This window comes from Lissotriton vulgaris, chromosome 2_2 (genome assembly GCF_964263255.1).
Source record: "Lissotriton vulgaris chromosome 2_2, aLisVul1.2, whole genome shotgun sequence".
NCBI classification, from domain to species: Eukaryota; Metazoa; Chordata; class Amphibia; order Caudata; family Salamandridae; genus Lissotriton; species Lissotriton vulgaris.
This window is the reverse complement of record NC_141688.1, coordinates 119,992,209-120,005,979: the sequence shown is the minus strand read 5'-3', so window position 1 is coordinate 120,005,979 and position 13,771 is coordinate 119,992,209. Positions and strand designations below refer to the sequence as shown.

Below are 13,771 nucleotides of genomic sequence, written 5' to 3'. Positions count from 1 at the left end.
ACACGCGCGCACACACACCAGTGCACCGAGGCCCCCCCTCCCCCGCCGTCACCGTCGCACACATACATACACACACACGAGCATACACACACACAAGTGCACCAATCGCGCTCCAGCCTTTTGGAACTTACCTTACCTCAGCACGCGGCGCCCAACCTCCTGCTGGCGCGGCCCCGGGGCTCTACACCGCTCACAGGAGCCCCGGGCCGCGAGACGCTACGACTCCGCCTGCCTCCTCTTCCGGTGTGAACGTGGCCCCGCCCCCGTCACAGGCGACCGTGCCTGACTTCCAGGGCGGCCGCGAGTGTCTTAACCCTGTGAGAGATTTTAAACGCAGCCTCTCTGGGAACGAATAAGCTGGAACAGCCAATTTATTTTCTTTTAAATAAATGTATTTGTTGACTGTCAGACCCTGATTTCACCAGTCTGCCTCGCGAGAATCCACGCGCTTTTCTCTGCTGCACACTGAAACCCAGTGTATGGTTTTTCATACCATTCCAGCACTGGATGTGACTCAGCAGTCCTGGCCCCTCTCTTCCTATGAGGCGCTGCGGCTCTTGTCGCTTTGTACTGATGAACTTGGGAAACAATATTACAGCAGAGATTTGGAAATGTTCTATAAGTGCTACACTCGTCACCAGACGGGAAAGGATGACGCCGTCCACTCCAAGCCATTGGCTCACATCATCACTCTGTCATTGGGGTGTGTGTTAGTGCAGGTCTTTGTGTGCATGCTTCGTGAACTATACACCCCCCCCCCCCCCCTCCATATCATCTTTTGATTTATAAAGGTTTAGCCACCCTAGTCAACGGAGAAACAAAAGTTAGGAAATCTGGGTGTAGGTACTTCGTGATAATTTACACACGTGTGGTACACATACACTGAAAATTGTCCTCATTCGTGAACTATTCACTGCGTTCACACAGTGATACTGTGTTGTACACACCCAAATTGAGCTCACAGAGGGAGTGCGCATTGAAGGTTAAAGCTCACACTGTAAGTATATTGTACAGCCTATATGTTGTGATCACACTAATAAGAGTACAATGCTAGCGGCCATATCAAAATAGTGCACAGGAGCTAATAACTATACCCTCCGAGCTGCGCACATGCCGGTGCCTCCTGTGGGGTTTCTTCACACTAACATAAGGGATGTTTTACTCATCCACAGTGGTGAGTGCAGAGTGGTGAGGGTGAGTGCAGAGTGGTGAGGGTGAGTGCAGAGTGGTGAGGGTGAGTGCAGAGTGGTGAGGGTGAGTGCAGAGTGGTGAGGGTGAGTGCAGAGTGGTGAGGGTGAGTGCAGAGTGGTGAGGGTGAGTGCAGAGTGGTGAGGGTGAGTGCAGAGTGGTGAGGGTGAGTGCAGAGTGGTGAGGGTGAGTGCAGAGTGGTGAGGGTGAGTGCAGAGTGGTGAGGGTGAGTGCAGAGTGGTGAGGGTGAGTGCAGAGTGGTGAGGGTGAGTGCAGAGTGGTGAGGGTGAGTGCAGAGTGGTGAGGGTGAGTGCAGAGTGGTGAGTGCAGAGTGGTAAGTGCAGAGTGGTGAGTGCAGAGTGGTGAGTGCAGAGTGGTGAGTGCAGAGTGGTGAGTGCAGAGTGGTGAGTGCAGAGTGGTGAGTGCAGAGTGGTGAGTGCAGAGTGGTGAGTGCAGAGTGGTGGCGAGGGCAGAGTGGTGGCGAGGGCAGAGTGGTGGCGAGGGCAGAGTGGCGGCGAGGGCAGAGTGGCGGCGAGGGCAGAGTGGCGGCGAGGGCAGAGTGGCGGCGAGGGCAGAGTGGCGGCGAGGGCAGAGTGGCGGCGAGGGCAGAGTGGCGGCGAGTGCAGAGTGGCGGCGAGTGCAGAGTGGCGGCGAGTGCAGAGTGGCGGGTGGCGCAGAGTGGCGAGTGAGTGCAGAGTGGTGGGTGAGTGCAGAGTGGTGGGTGAGTGCAGAGTGGTGGGTGAGTGCAGAGTGGTGGGTGAGTGCAGAGTGGTGGGTGAGTGCAGAGTGGTGGGTGAGTGCAGAGTGGTGGGTGAGTGCAGAGTGGTGGGTGAGTGCAGAGTGGTGGGTGAGTGCAGAGTTTTATTTTTGATTTAAAGAAAAAAAATGTCATGAGCAATGCCAATAGCTCTACCTTTAATGATGCCGAGACCATTGCATTGCAAATGCTTGTTCTAATACTCGCTATTTAGTGGGATTCTGTCTTGGCATCTCAGTTGTAGGAGTCCCCTTCGAAATTCTGGCAGTTTGACATGACACAGGATGAGTGGCGCTGCCTTCTTGTGTGCATGAAGAAAAAACATGTTTATGAACAAAAAAAGTGGTTGCTTTCACTCTTGAAGTCTTCTGTCCTGATGATGACCCTTAAAGCAATCATGGGTCGAAACGCCGTCAACGCTTAAAAACGTGGCCTAATTAAGAGAGGACATTAATGTTATATTGTATATTGTGTCGATTGATGTATGTAAATGTTTTTTCTCTGACACTGTTTGCTTAGTTTGCACTTGTCAATGTTTATAATTGTGTTAGTTTCAGTGTAATTGTCTGAGCGCCCTTTTCATTCCCATTGTGGTTTGTTTTCTTTTGTATTATATACAATTTGTATTAAATTAGATTTTTGTGATTACCAATGTACATGGTTATTTCAAAATTATATTATTATAAGGGTTTGTCCCCTTTTTTGCACAGCTTTTCTCCCCTTTTTTATACTTATTTGTCTATAGTTTGTTATTTTAGCTCCTGAACCATTGTTTGGAAAACAGTCGATTGCCCCAGGTTTTTGTTCTAGGGTTGCCCTTGTTGTTTGTAAATCGCGCTGTAAGTGCAGGCAGGTGTGGAAGGAGGCGCCTGCTAAGAACCACATACGTCAATTGGATGCCTTGGCTTGGTCTCTGCCTATCGACTAAAAATTGTAAGAAATGGCCCAAGCGGTGCACCATCTTAAGAGTGGACCGCACATTCAAAAGAGGGGGGTATGCGCTAAACAAAGCTACCATTTTCTTCAAACTTGAAAGTTTGAAGAACACGGAATAAACATGCTTTTCTCCCCTTTTTATACTTATTTGTCTATAGTTTGTTATTTTAGCTCCTGAACCATTGTTTGGAAAACAGTCGATATTGCCCCAGGTTTTTGTTCTAGGATTGCCCTTGTTGGTTGTTAAATCGCGCTGTAAGTGCCGGCAGGTTTTGAAGGAGGCGCCTGCTAAGAACCACATGCGTCAAATGGATGCCTTGGCATGGTCTCTGCCCATCGACTAAAAATTAGAAGAAATGGCCCAAGCGGTCCACCATCTTAAGAGTGGACCGCACAATCAAAAGAGGGGGGTATGCGCTAAACAAAGCCACCATTTTCTTCAAACTTGAAAGTTTGAAGAACACGGAATAAACATGAATTACTTAAAGGAAAAACTAATTACAGTTTTCATTAAGTCATTTACGCTGTGCAGCTTGTGACTGGAGCAAAAACATTGCCCCAGCCCATTTTGAGACTTTAGTAAAGGTGCTCACTAGGACAAAGCATACAATAAGCGTGCACGCACCACTTGTTTGGAGTATTGATCACATTGAAAATGAATAAAACGGTGTGCAAGGACTCATTATTTGCAATTCAGACCTTCAAAGTAAGCACCTGCATCAGATTGGCAACCTGGCACGAGGCCCCGTAGATCGGCCATCTTAAAATGGGCTGTATTAGCACTAAGAATGCTGGAGAGTGCTGCAAACAGTAGGCGCTCGTGCAGACAGTGGCAAGGATATCACAAAAAGTGAAGTACCCTCACGGGTATCGAAAAGGCCTGCAGGGCCACCACCATGGGAAGCCGGAGTTGGGAAAGTTTGTACTACTCAGTGTAATGAAGGGCCTACCACCTTGGAGTGTCCTACATTGGTGGAAGGGGCAGTATAGAGGTAGCACCAAACAGTGTGTGCTTTTCAGAGAAGGTCAGGAGTCAAACATATGAATACATTTTTTTGTATAACACTCATTAGATTGCGTCTGCTGCTTCTAAGTGAGAAACATCCTTTACCACGAAACCATTACAACGCGGTATGGTTACATCGTGGTTTTAACAACGCAAGTTGTTACCTCGACTTGCACTGGAGGGCGCTCTAGACTAAGGAATAGTGTGAATTACTATTCCAACACCTTCCGTACTGTATGTAGACTGGAGTTGGAATAGTAATTCACACTGTTCCTAAATCCAGCGCCCTCCAGCGCAAGTCGTTGTAACGACTTGCATTGTCAAAACCGCGATGTAACATACCGCTTTGTGATGGTATGCATTGTATCATTATACATACCTTTTAAGTAATGTAAATAATAGGTTGTTGCTGTAATTTCATTTGGTAGTGAGAACATAACATTGTATATACCTCACTGATTGTATTACCAATTGCGTTTTCTTTTAGTTTCTACACCTATTCTACAGATCACAACTATGTTTTTAATCGGAGCATAACTCGCCTCCCCTTTCGTGCACCTTCAGAAGTCACAACACATTTGAGTTGCAAAAGAAACAAATTTCCCCTGAACTGACTCCTTGTTTGGTGACTTGCCATATTCTAAAAAAAACGGAACCTAGCACAAGGTCCATTCTTGTGAACAGTTCCAGTATGTCTTTAGTGCGCTCTGTCAACTTAAATATCTCCAGAGAGCCTGTGATTATCCTAAGTAATACTACTGAAAATTTCGAAGCTCAGAAAAGTGAAATCGGGAGGGTGAATATGTGTGGTTCTGGTCTTGTGTGGAGGTGTGAGCTATGCCAAGAGATGATGTCAGAGAACCAAACATTTATGAGTCTGCTAAGAACTGCTTGTTGCTGGGCCAAAGGATTAAAGACTGCAATATTGTAGTTATTCCTCTGCTTTCTGGAAATTTTATAGAAAAACTGGTCACGGGAAAATCCCACATGTTTTAAAGTAGCTTTTGGTTGACATGCAGAACAGAGGCAAAAGATCTTAATTAACCAGATTTAACTTAATATGATGCTTTTCTGACAATTGATAAAAGGATAATTGAACAGAATGAATTGTCTTGTACCCATTCAGCACTGTACTGCTTCCACAAAGCAGATGCAGTTTTTCACTGCTTGTACACAGTTTGTTTAACATTATATATAGGACTGTCATGGTTAATGTGTTTAGAGTGCTTACCTTTTCCTATCTGTTTTTCAAAAGTTCTTTCCTGTCCCTTTTAGCTCACCACTATGCTCTTCATGGCACATTATGAGGGGTCTAGTTTCTCTGTATAAAAATGTCATGCTCTCACCCTCCTCCTTTTCTTGGAGTACCACATCCTGTTATTGCAACAACTGGAGCAACTCTCTGAACCATAGCACCAAGTTCCATCGTTTTCGTCTATGTAAGGAGAGGGGACCTGTTTTTTAAATTCTGGCACCAAGTCTTCCAGATTTAATACTTTGCTGTCAACGTTTTTGCTTTTTGCTGTTACTTAACATAGTCTATTTACTCCCAGTTCTTCAATTTGAACTTCCAGTTATCTACTACTGTCTTTTAGGACCTTTAGTTTATCTGTGTATATTAAATATAACCAAACAATATGAGTAATGTTGGATCCAATCATGATACAATACCAAATATAACAATGGCAAAACATAAACCATACAGTATACATAAAAATAAAAAGGACCAGTGTCCTATGCTTAGTAGGAATTGTATATATACATTAATTGCAACATGTTCACATCAAGATAACAAAACCGCTATTAACTCAAGACATGGTTAAATTATTTTCATAAGTTGATCTTTTCTTTACTGTGGGAAAAGTCATGTTAAAAAAAATATCATTTGAAATCACCACAAAAGGTGAAATAAACCGAGTTACTGCAAAGGTGGAAACAATATGAGGGAGTGACGTAGGTAAATAATGTGCAGACTACATGGATTTGATTTTAAATGTTTTAAACCAACCACTATTTATGAATGAAAAATTAGGCTGGACAAAGAGAAACCGTGGTTAACTCACAACAGTTTCTGCCTCCTACCCACAGAATCTGCAGGTACCTTCAGGGGAGTAGGCTCCATTCCCTTTTTTGTGTGAAGGATGCTAGTGGTAAAATACTTAAACAAAATGTCATAGATAATGATTTAATTTTGGGTGCTGTGATACACTGAGTGTAAGTTTTAGGACCCCAATATGAATCTATCAGCAACTATTGGAGGGCTTTATTGCTCCTCATGTTTGAAGACAATACCTTCTCCACCATCTATATTACCCTTCTATTGTTTAAGCTATGAAATATTTTGATTCATTTATCATTGTGTCATAATGTCATAAAAGAAGAATGTATATGCGAAATTTAGACTCTGAGTCTAAGAGAAGGCTCCTTTTACGGATGGCAGCTAAGTAGTCTTCACATATGCGGACCTCTAAGTCACCAAATTCACTGACCCTTTCAAGTCACGTAGATCCGAGTATAATAGATCTAAATGAGGTGTGGGTATTGAAGGCCATATCTTATTTTGTCTTTATCAATAATTCATCCTCTTTCAAAACTTAGCAAATCACACCATAACTTTGCTAAGGTCCGTTGGGGTTTCTGAAACAGTGTCTCATCAGCAAAGAGGAGAGTGTTAAACGGGGCTTCTGCCAAGCACAACGCAGTTGCAAGCTCGAAAGAGTTGGGCTTGTTTTTTAAAATCACTAATATTTTTTTTCCAAATCGCTAATATACAGACAATAAATGCTGGAGTCAAGGACACACAATTGACAGACTCACCCTTGAAGTGTGTCACTGAATATAAGAATTTTGTTTTTGCATGGCCCACTTTCCCTCATTGAAGTTCTCAAAAGTCACTTAGTGGCATTCAGTATCATGTGTGGTGTTCCTATGGCAGCTTAATGCTTGTGACAGCATGGCTGTCTTGTGCTATGAAATAAGCTTTGTAATTCTACAAAGATGATGTCAAGGACATCTTACTGTGCATTAGATAGTGAAGTAGTGTGGCTCACTGGTTAGAGGCGGCAGACCCGAGAGCAGAGGACGGCCCGGGACCAGGGTTCGATTCCCGGCGCGGCAGGTTTCTGGACCAGGGTCAGCGGACTCGATAATTCTCTCGCCTCGGTGCCCACTCTGATCAGCGACCACACTCGGCAACTCTGGGCATTAGCTTGCCTCATCTTCACTAACCGCCCCACCAGACCTCCGGGGATGCCTGGTCTCACCCTGGAGATACCCATTAAGGGACCATCTCTCAGGGAAGCCAGGAAGGGTTTCGCAGCGGTCGAAGCGCCTTGGGACCCTACGGGTAAGTAGTGCGCTATATAAATGCCAATACATTTACATTTACATTTACATTTACATTTACATTTACAGATATAAACTGAAGACCTAGCCACAGGTACTTTAGGCTTCTTGAAATCCTGCTTGTATATGTGTGAGATGATATTCTTTCCTGGCCTAATTAAGTAACTGTAGTAACTAGGTTTAATTAAGTATGGAATGCGGTTAGTAGAATGTTTATATGTCATGTTGAATACATATTTAAGTTAGAATGTAGAACGTGTTAGTTCATTCTGCCTTTACTCTGCTTGCTGCTGCAAGCACCTTTTATGCTGTACAATGTTATCTTAATAAAGAAGATATACCTTAATCTACAAATCTTCAGTGTTGTGAATACTCCAATTTTGGCGGAGGATCCATCTAGTGTGATTCCACATATTTTGGTGTTTGCGTACTTCTGGAAGTTATATCGCACTGTCATTGGTATCACCGTTTCTACGGAACTACTCAAAGGACAACAGGATTCACTTGTTGTGAGATTGAGTCATAGAGCTGCGAGGTGTTGGACTCGGAAATCAACTTTTAAGGAAGTATAGCACCACGCCGGCAGGCCTTACTTACGGATTCCCAACGGCTCTGAGAATGGCTTCATCGGTGCCAGCTGCTGTGTATACATTCCTGATAATTCACCTACTGTCTATGAAGTAATCTAACATCTCCATAGACTATCTTCAGAAATTCATCAAGGATCAGGGACTTGGACAATTGGAAGTTGGCTTTGGAGCATCTTGAAGGAGTGGGGTTGGAAAATATCAATGATTCTCTTGGTCCCAGTACTGGCAATATGTGGTTGTTGTTTAGATATACACTGTATACCACCTTTGTGTTCTCTTTGCATAACTACCTTGCACCCTAAGACTATGGACACTCAGCTAACAAAAATGAGTTATGTATGATCAAAAGATATAGGACATTATGGAGATCGAAATAGACTGACAAGCTGGCTAGTTATGTTCAAAGGGGCGACTGTTAAAAGCAAAATGACAATCGTGAACATTACCTGCGCCATCTTGTCTGGTGGAAATTTCTATATGCACATAAGCTGCAGTCATTTTAATCTATCGCAGCCATTTTGTACTCTGTTAGTCAGCTTTGTTTCACCCTGCCCTTACTAGCATCCCTCTGACCGACCTGGTATGTGTGCTGGGGACTATAGACTCTATTTGCACGACAAACCTCAGCGCCACTTGCTGCCACAAACTCGTTTTTCCTCTCATCTCTGTTTACAAGAAAACCCGTGAACACTCTAGCTCTCAATGCACCTAGTTACACAAACAGATTCCAAATACCAAAAAGACTCTTGCAAACATGATTTATTGCACTACAAACAGCATGACTTGTTTTTACCAACAATGGGACGTGTTTTTATCAACAGAATGGACTCTTATATCTGGCCGGTCTCACATGTTTTAGACCCTGAAGCAAGGTCCAGCTGCAAGATAAGATTGTCTGTTTGACCTGGGTGGGAAGAGAATTACTGTTGGGCTTGTGTGGCAACCGGCCCGGGGTGGGGACTCCAAGCTTGTGTAACCATGTTGATGAAACAAAATGCATTGTGTGAAACCTGTATAAAAGGAAGAGCCAAAGGAGTTATCAGCAGAACACCTCCTTCAGACATCTCGGTGTCTGCAGTTGACCTGGTCTCCTCATGAGAAATAAACCTTTTTCTTGTCTTCCAGTTTCCAGCGCTTGCCTCTTTATTTTGATAGAGAAGACAAAGTGAATTAGAGGTGGAACCCTGCACCGGGCAGCATTGGGCTTCTTAGAAGACTTGCTGTCTTTCACATATTCAACTTCCACTTAAGCATTCTTAATTCCATTGATGAGTGCAAGAGCGAACGTGCCTTATGAGGGCATAACGCTTGAGGTACAGAGAATTGATTTAACAACATTGTGGTTAAAGTGTGACACTGTTACAGGGATGAAACATGACCGGATGGACCGATGGACCTGCAGTGAGGAGTTTCTTTAGTACGTCAACTGATATCGGTGCTCCACTTAATTCTATAGAGAGAGCTGAAGTCATCTTGAATGCCAATCACTTCCACCAATGGCAATCTGGGCATGCTCGTGGAGAGAGAGCAGACTAACCTAGCTTGATCACTGATCAGACCGAAGATCACCTCAAAGCAGCTCACTTGATTAAAGTTCTGGTCCGACACCCAAACATAGTCAATTAATGAGGAAGTGTTTTGTGAGATGAATGTGCAGGCTGGAGGATTGTCAAAGGAGCTTCTGCCATTTAATGTTCTTTGATCAAGTTGGTTAAGGAAGGTAGCAAGCCTCTTCCCTGCAATATTCTTCTTGGTTTCACCCGATGTAATTTCTGGAATGGACCAGGCTGCATCCTTTTCTTGGACCCAGATCGATGGCACAGCTGATTCTAGAAGAATCATATTGTAGTCGCCCGCTAGTAGCCACATATTCTACAAATGTTGCTCTCTTCCGCCACCACTCTTTTCTTTGGTAGTTTTGGGTTGATTTAAATGTACCTTATGATGATTTGTAGCATGACCCTAAGGATTTGTAGTACTGAGGGCACTGGTCAAGACCACTACGTTTGTTGCCAATGCTTTCTGGATAAGAATTGAGACCCCTTCTGAGGGATGACGTCCTTTAGGGGATGATTCAGCTGAAGCAAAGAACCCAAGGTGATCTGGCGCCACAGCCAGGGCTAGTTGCTATTTTTCCTGGAGGCAGATTTTCCTTTTTACTCATGTTCTTTATTACGTCATAGTTGGCAGACAAGGTTCTTAAGCCCCTAATGTTCCAGGAGTAGAACTGCAGTGTTGTGTGTAGACAAAAGTTTGTTGGCAATCAAATTTCTATGATCACCGGTAGCTACTCAGTGCGAGTTGTTTGCTTTCCAGCATCCCCTTGTATTACTGGGGAATCCTTTGTAGCCCATAGTTGCTCCGTCCACAGTCGTATATTTTCTGGATCCTTTGAACAATGAAGAACTGAGCTCTTATAAGGCGAACTGAAACGGGTTTTGGTCAGGATCCAAGGAAATTTTTGGAGAGATGGTTTACCTAGTAAAATACCCCATTGTGACAGCACATTTGTTTATGCCTCAGTTTCTGATAACCTACGAGTGCCTGAACTGCACTTTCGTAGCTTCACTCAGATTATCATGGGAGCCAGGAATAAAGGCGATGTATTCAATCTCTTTTGGCTCAATCCTGTCCTTACCATGGAGTGCAGAAAATAATTTTAAAATATTTCTTCCGTTAAGTATTTCTTCGGCTCCACGGCATACATATTTTGGGTAGATAATTAATGCAGCATCCCCCCTGCGATTTATTTCCTGAATGACTGAGAACTCGCAAGATGTTGGGGCGTATCTCAAGATGTTGGGGCGTACCTCTCTGCCCTGAGACTCCACTTACGTGGTACAAAAGGGGGTGGTGATGGAAGGAGCATCTGAATCAATCAAACACTCACACCCAGTCAAAAGATCTGGGTTTAATCCATCACCGTTCTTTAGCCCACTCTGCCACCCCAGTTCAGACATGGCTATATGCAAATCAGTCTGACCCTGTGCCTCATGGGAACAGTCCAGCCCGAACTGCCAAGCCATGTCTTCCCTGGACCGGAAACAAACTTCCGAGGACCGGTTTCTGGCATTCCAGCCGTCTTCAGCCCGGCTTGCTTGAATCCAGTGGCAAATCCAGTGCTCCGTCCATCACCACCCCCTTTTGTACCGCTAAGACTCCACTTAAGCATTTGTGTCCCTAGTATAGGACTGCCACGTATTAGTGTGGTGATCAGATCATCTTTTCCGGATATGCCCGTCTCGACGACTGTCAACCCTCCTACTTGGGAGGGAAGCAGACGTTAAGGTTGCATGTCTTATTTTACCTCACTCCGGCGTGGCGCAGGTTGCTAAGGGCCCCAACCTGTCAGTTAAGTGTTTCTTTCCATGTCAGCTGGGACAAAGTTTGACATTCTTTGGAGGATCTTAGTAGCTCAGGGCCAGTTTCCTCATTAATTGGCATCACTGGTTTCGGTTTTGTGCCAGGATCACCAGTATGAGGGTGTATCGCCATTACTTCAGCAAATGACATCACACGCCTGGTTAAACAGAAACCTGTAGGACTGAGAATTATTGTGAGATTTTGCCTGCTAAATCCACATCTGCACAGTTCCCATGTGGCTAAATTGTAGTAGGTTGATGTAGAAATATGGGTTACTGGTTGAGGGGGTGATACCCTAAGCAAGCAGCAACCACAATTCTTGTCAGGGTGAAACGCACGCAACCCCCAAATAATCCTGTGCTCAACCCCCTGGTAGCTTGGCACAAAAGCAGTCTGGCTTATCTTAGAGGGAAGGTGTTACGTTTTTATGCAGCACTTTAAATAGTAATAAAGGGAAAATGAAACACATGAAAAATCCCACATCAATTTAGTAATATAGATTCAATTTTAATAAATTATTTGAGATAAAAATGACAAAAATCCAATCAGTAAAATATGCGATATGCAATTTTAAAGTTTTAAGGTAGAATAGTGTCTAAAAGCACAATGTGCAAACTGTGGTTATCTGATTGCGTGGGACTAGAACAAAGTCACAAGTTCAGGCCGACCTTAATGTAGCATGAGCCAGAAACGGGGTCCACGTTTGGCCCGCTGAACAATCTGGGCTGCAAGGTCCCTCCCACGCAGAGGATGCGTCCTGCAGTGGCGGGTTCAGGGAGTTTTGGAGCTGCGATGCACAGTCCTGTGTTGAGGAAGTCATGCAGCAGCTTTTCCACGGAGCTACAGGGTCCTGTTTTGGAAATGTCTTGCTGCTGTGGATCCGATGCGGGACTGCAATACGTTGTGTTTTGCACATGGGACTACAGTTGGACTGTAGAGCAGGCTCAGGCTCACTACAAAGAGTCCATGACTGGGGTGGCACCACCTGTGGGACAAGACTCACAGAGGGCAGAATCCAGGTGCTGGGTTCATGGTGGTTGGCGGCTTTATTGTCCCTAATTTTTGTTTTAAGGAAAACAAAGGTAAACCTACTCACACGGAACATAGCATACAATATATTTAAAAAACAATGGTTCTTGTAGATAATGTGCGAATAAATGACAATTAGTTGCAAATGATAAATTCGATGTCGAAAAAGAAAAATTGTTATGCAAAAAACAATATGGAGTCCAATTATTATTTTGTATAAGAAATTAAATTCTGTAATAAAAAAACAGATTGTGCTCGGTGTCCCATGTGAAAAAGAACAAAAAAAAGCAAATGTGACACAATACAATATACAATAGGGTGTCTTAACATATAAAAATGATCAATCTCCGAATGGCAATATCCTATACTGGCCACTTTTGCAGTTTTAAGAGACTGGAAATGGCTAGTTACAAAATTAGTCGACAGTGTCTCAACCCCGTAAAGGGTGTGGGGCGGGGTGGGGTGAATTTCATCAGGACTTTAAGAGGAGGAACATCTGAAATGAAACAAAACATATGCTCTTCTGAGAAAGGAGAGAAGGGCCGGCCACTTTAAATTGCAAAAGTGGCCAGAATAGGTTAACAATTGTTGCTTCAGTTGTGCTCTGCTTGGGATAATACCAAAATGGCAATACATGAATGTCACAGAACCCAAAGTGGCACATTGTGAAATTGGCACATTAGTACAAAGAGCTTCAAATATCCTATTTGTAAAGAAAAAAAAGGAAGAGTATCACTTTATGTTCCTTATATAGACTCCCTAATGAAAAAAGTGACGTATGACACAATAAGGAAAAATAAGAAAGAATGAAATTCAAAGATGCCAAAAAGGTCACCATTTTAAACAAATATGTAAAATTCATGTTTCAATTCTTAGATCGAAGGAAACTATGAAACACTGTACACTTGTAAGAAGCACGCCATTTAATTTGTCTTTGAGAGACTGTAGGAAAGTAGGATCTGCCTCTTATGGTTACCCTCGCTTTTTGCTGATGTATCACTGTTTTTGGCCTAGTCTGACTGGGATCCTGCTATCCAGGACCCCATTCTATTTGCTTTCTCCCTTAAATTGCAATGTATGCACTTTAGGTACACTCCAGATTGGATCCTGGGGTACCCATATCAGTCCCTAGTATGTGGTACACCATGTACCCAGGGGCCTCCCAAGGGCTGCAGCATGTATTTTGCCACCCATGAGATGCCATCCAAGTTGACACAACAGGCCTGCTACTGCAGACAGTATAAGATGGTGCTTGCACCACTTACTGAGATATAGGTTCACTATATCTATCTAAATCACTACACTTAAATACCTATCAGTCACCCCTATGGCAGGCCTTCACGACCCTGAAGGCAGGGTGCTGGGTTTTCCGTGAGAGGATGCCCCTGCATGAACAGAGCCCCTCTGCAGCCGTCGGAGACCATTCTCCAGAGTTGTCTGTGATGCAGCCAAACATATATGTTTGTGCATTATAACCTCGGAGTAAATGCTAACTTTAAAACGGCTGCTTAGAAACATGTCCTGTTTGGTGTCAAACACCTTTTAATCATACCTTCA

General features: G+C 43.8%; 1 protein-coding gene and 1 long non-coding RNA gene across 2 annotated transcripts in view; one reads left to right on the top strand and one right to left on the bottom strand.

Moving 5' to 3' along the window:
- The window catches only part of ETFA (electron transfer flavoprotein subunit alpha), a 415,153-nt gene that overhangs the window by 145,712 nt on the left and 255,670 nt on the right, over positions 1 to 13,771 (top strand). The window lies entirely within an intron of this gene.
- On the bottom strand, positions 9,181 to 13,004 carry LOC147729132 (uncharacterized). The gene is made up of 3 exons (XR_015309204.1): positions 10,987 to 13,004; positions 10,341 to 10,652; positions 9,181 to 10,300 (listed from the first exon to the last, which is right to left on the bottom strand). It is a non-coding gene; the product is annotated as an uncharacterized LOC147729132 (long non-coding RNA).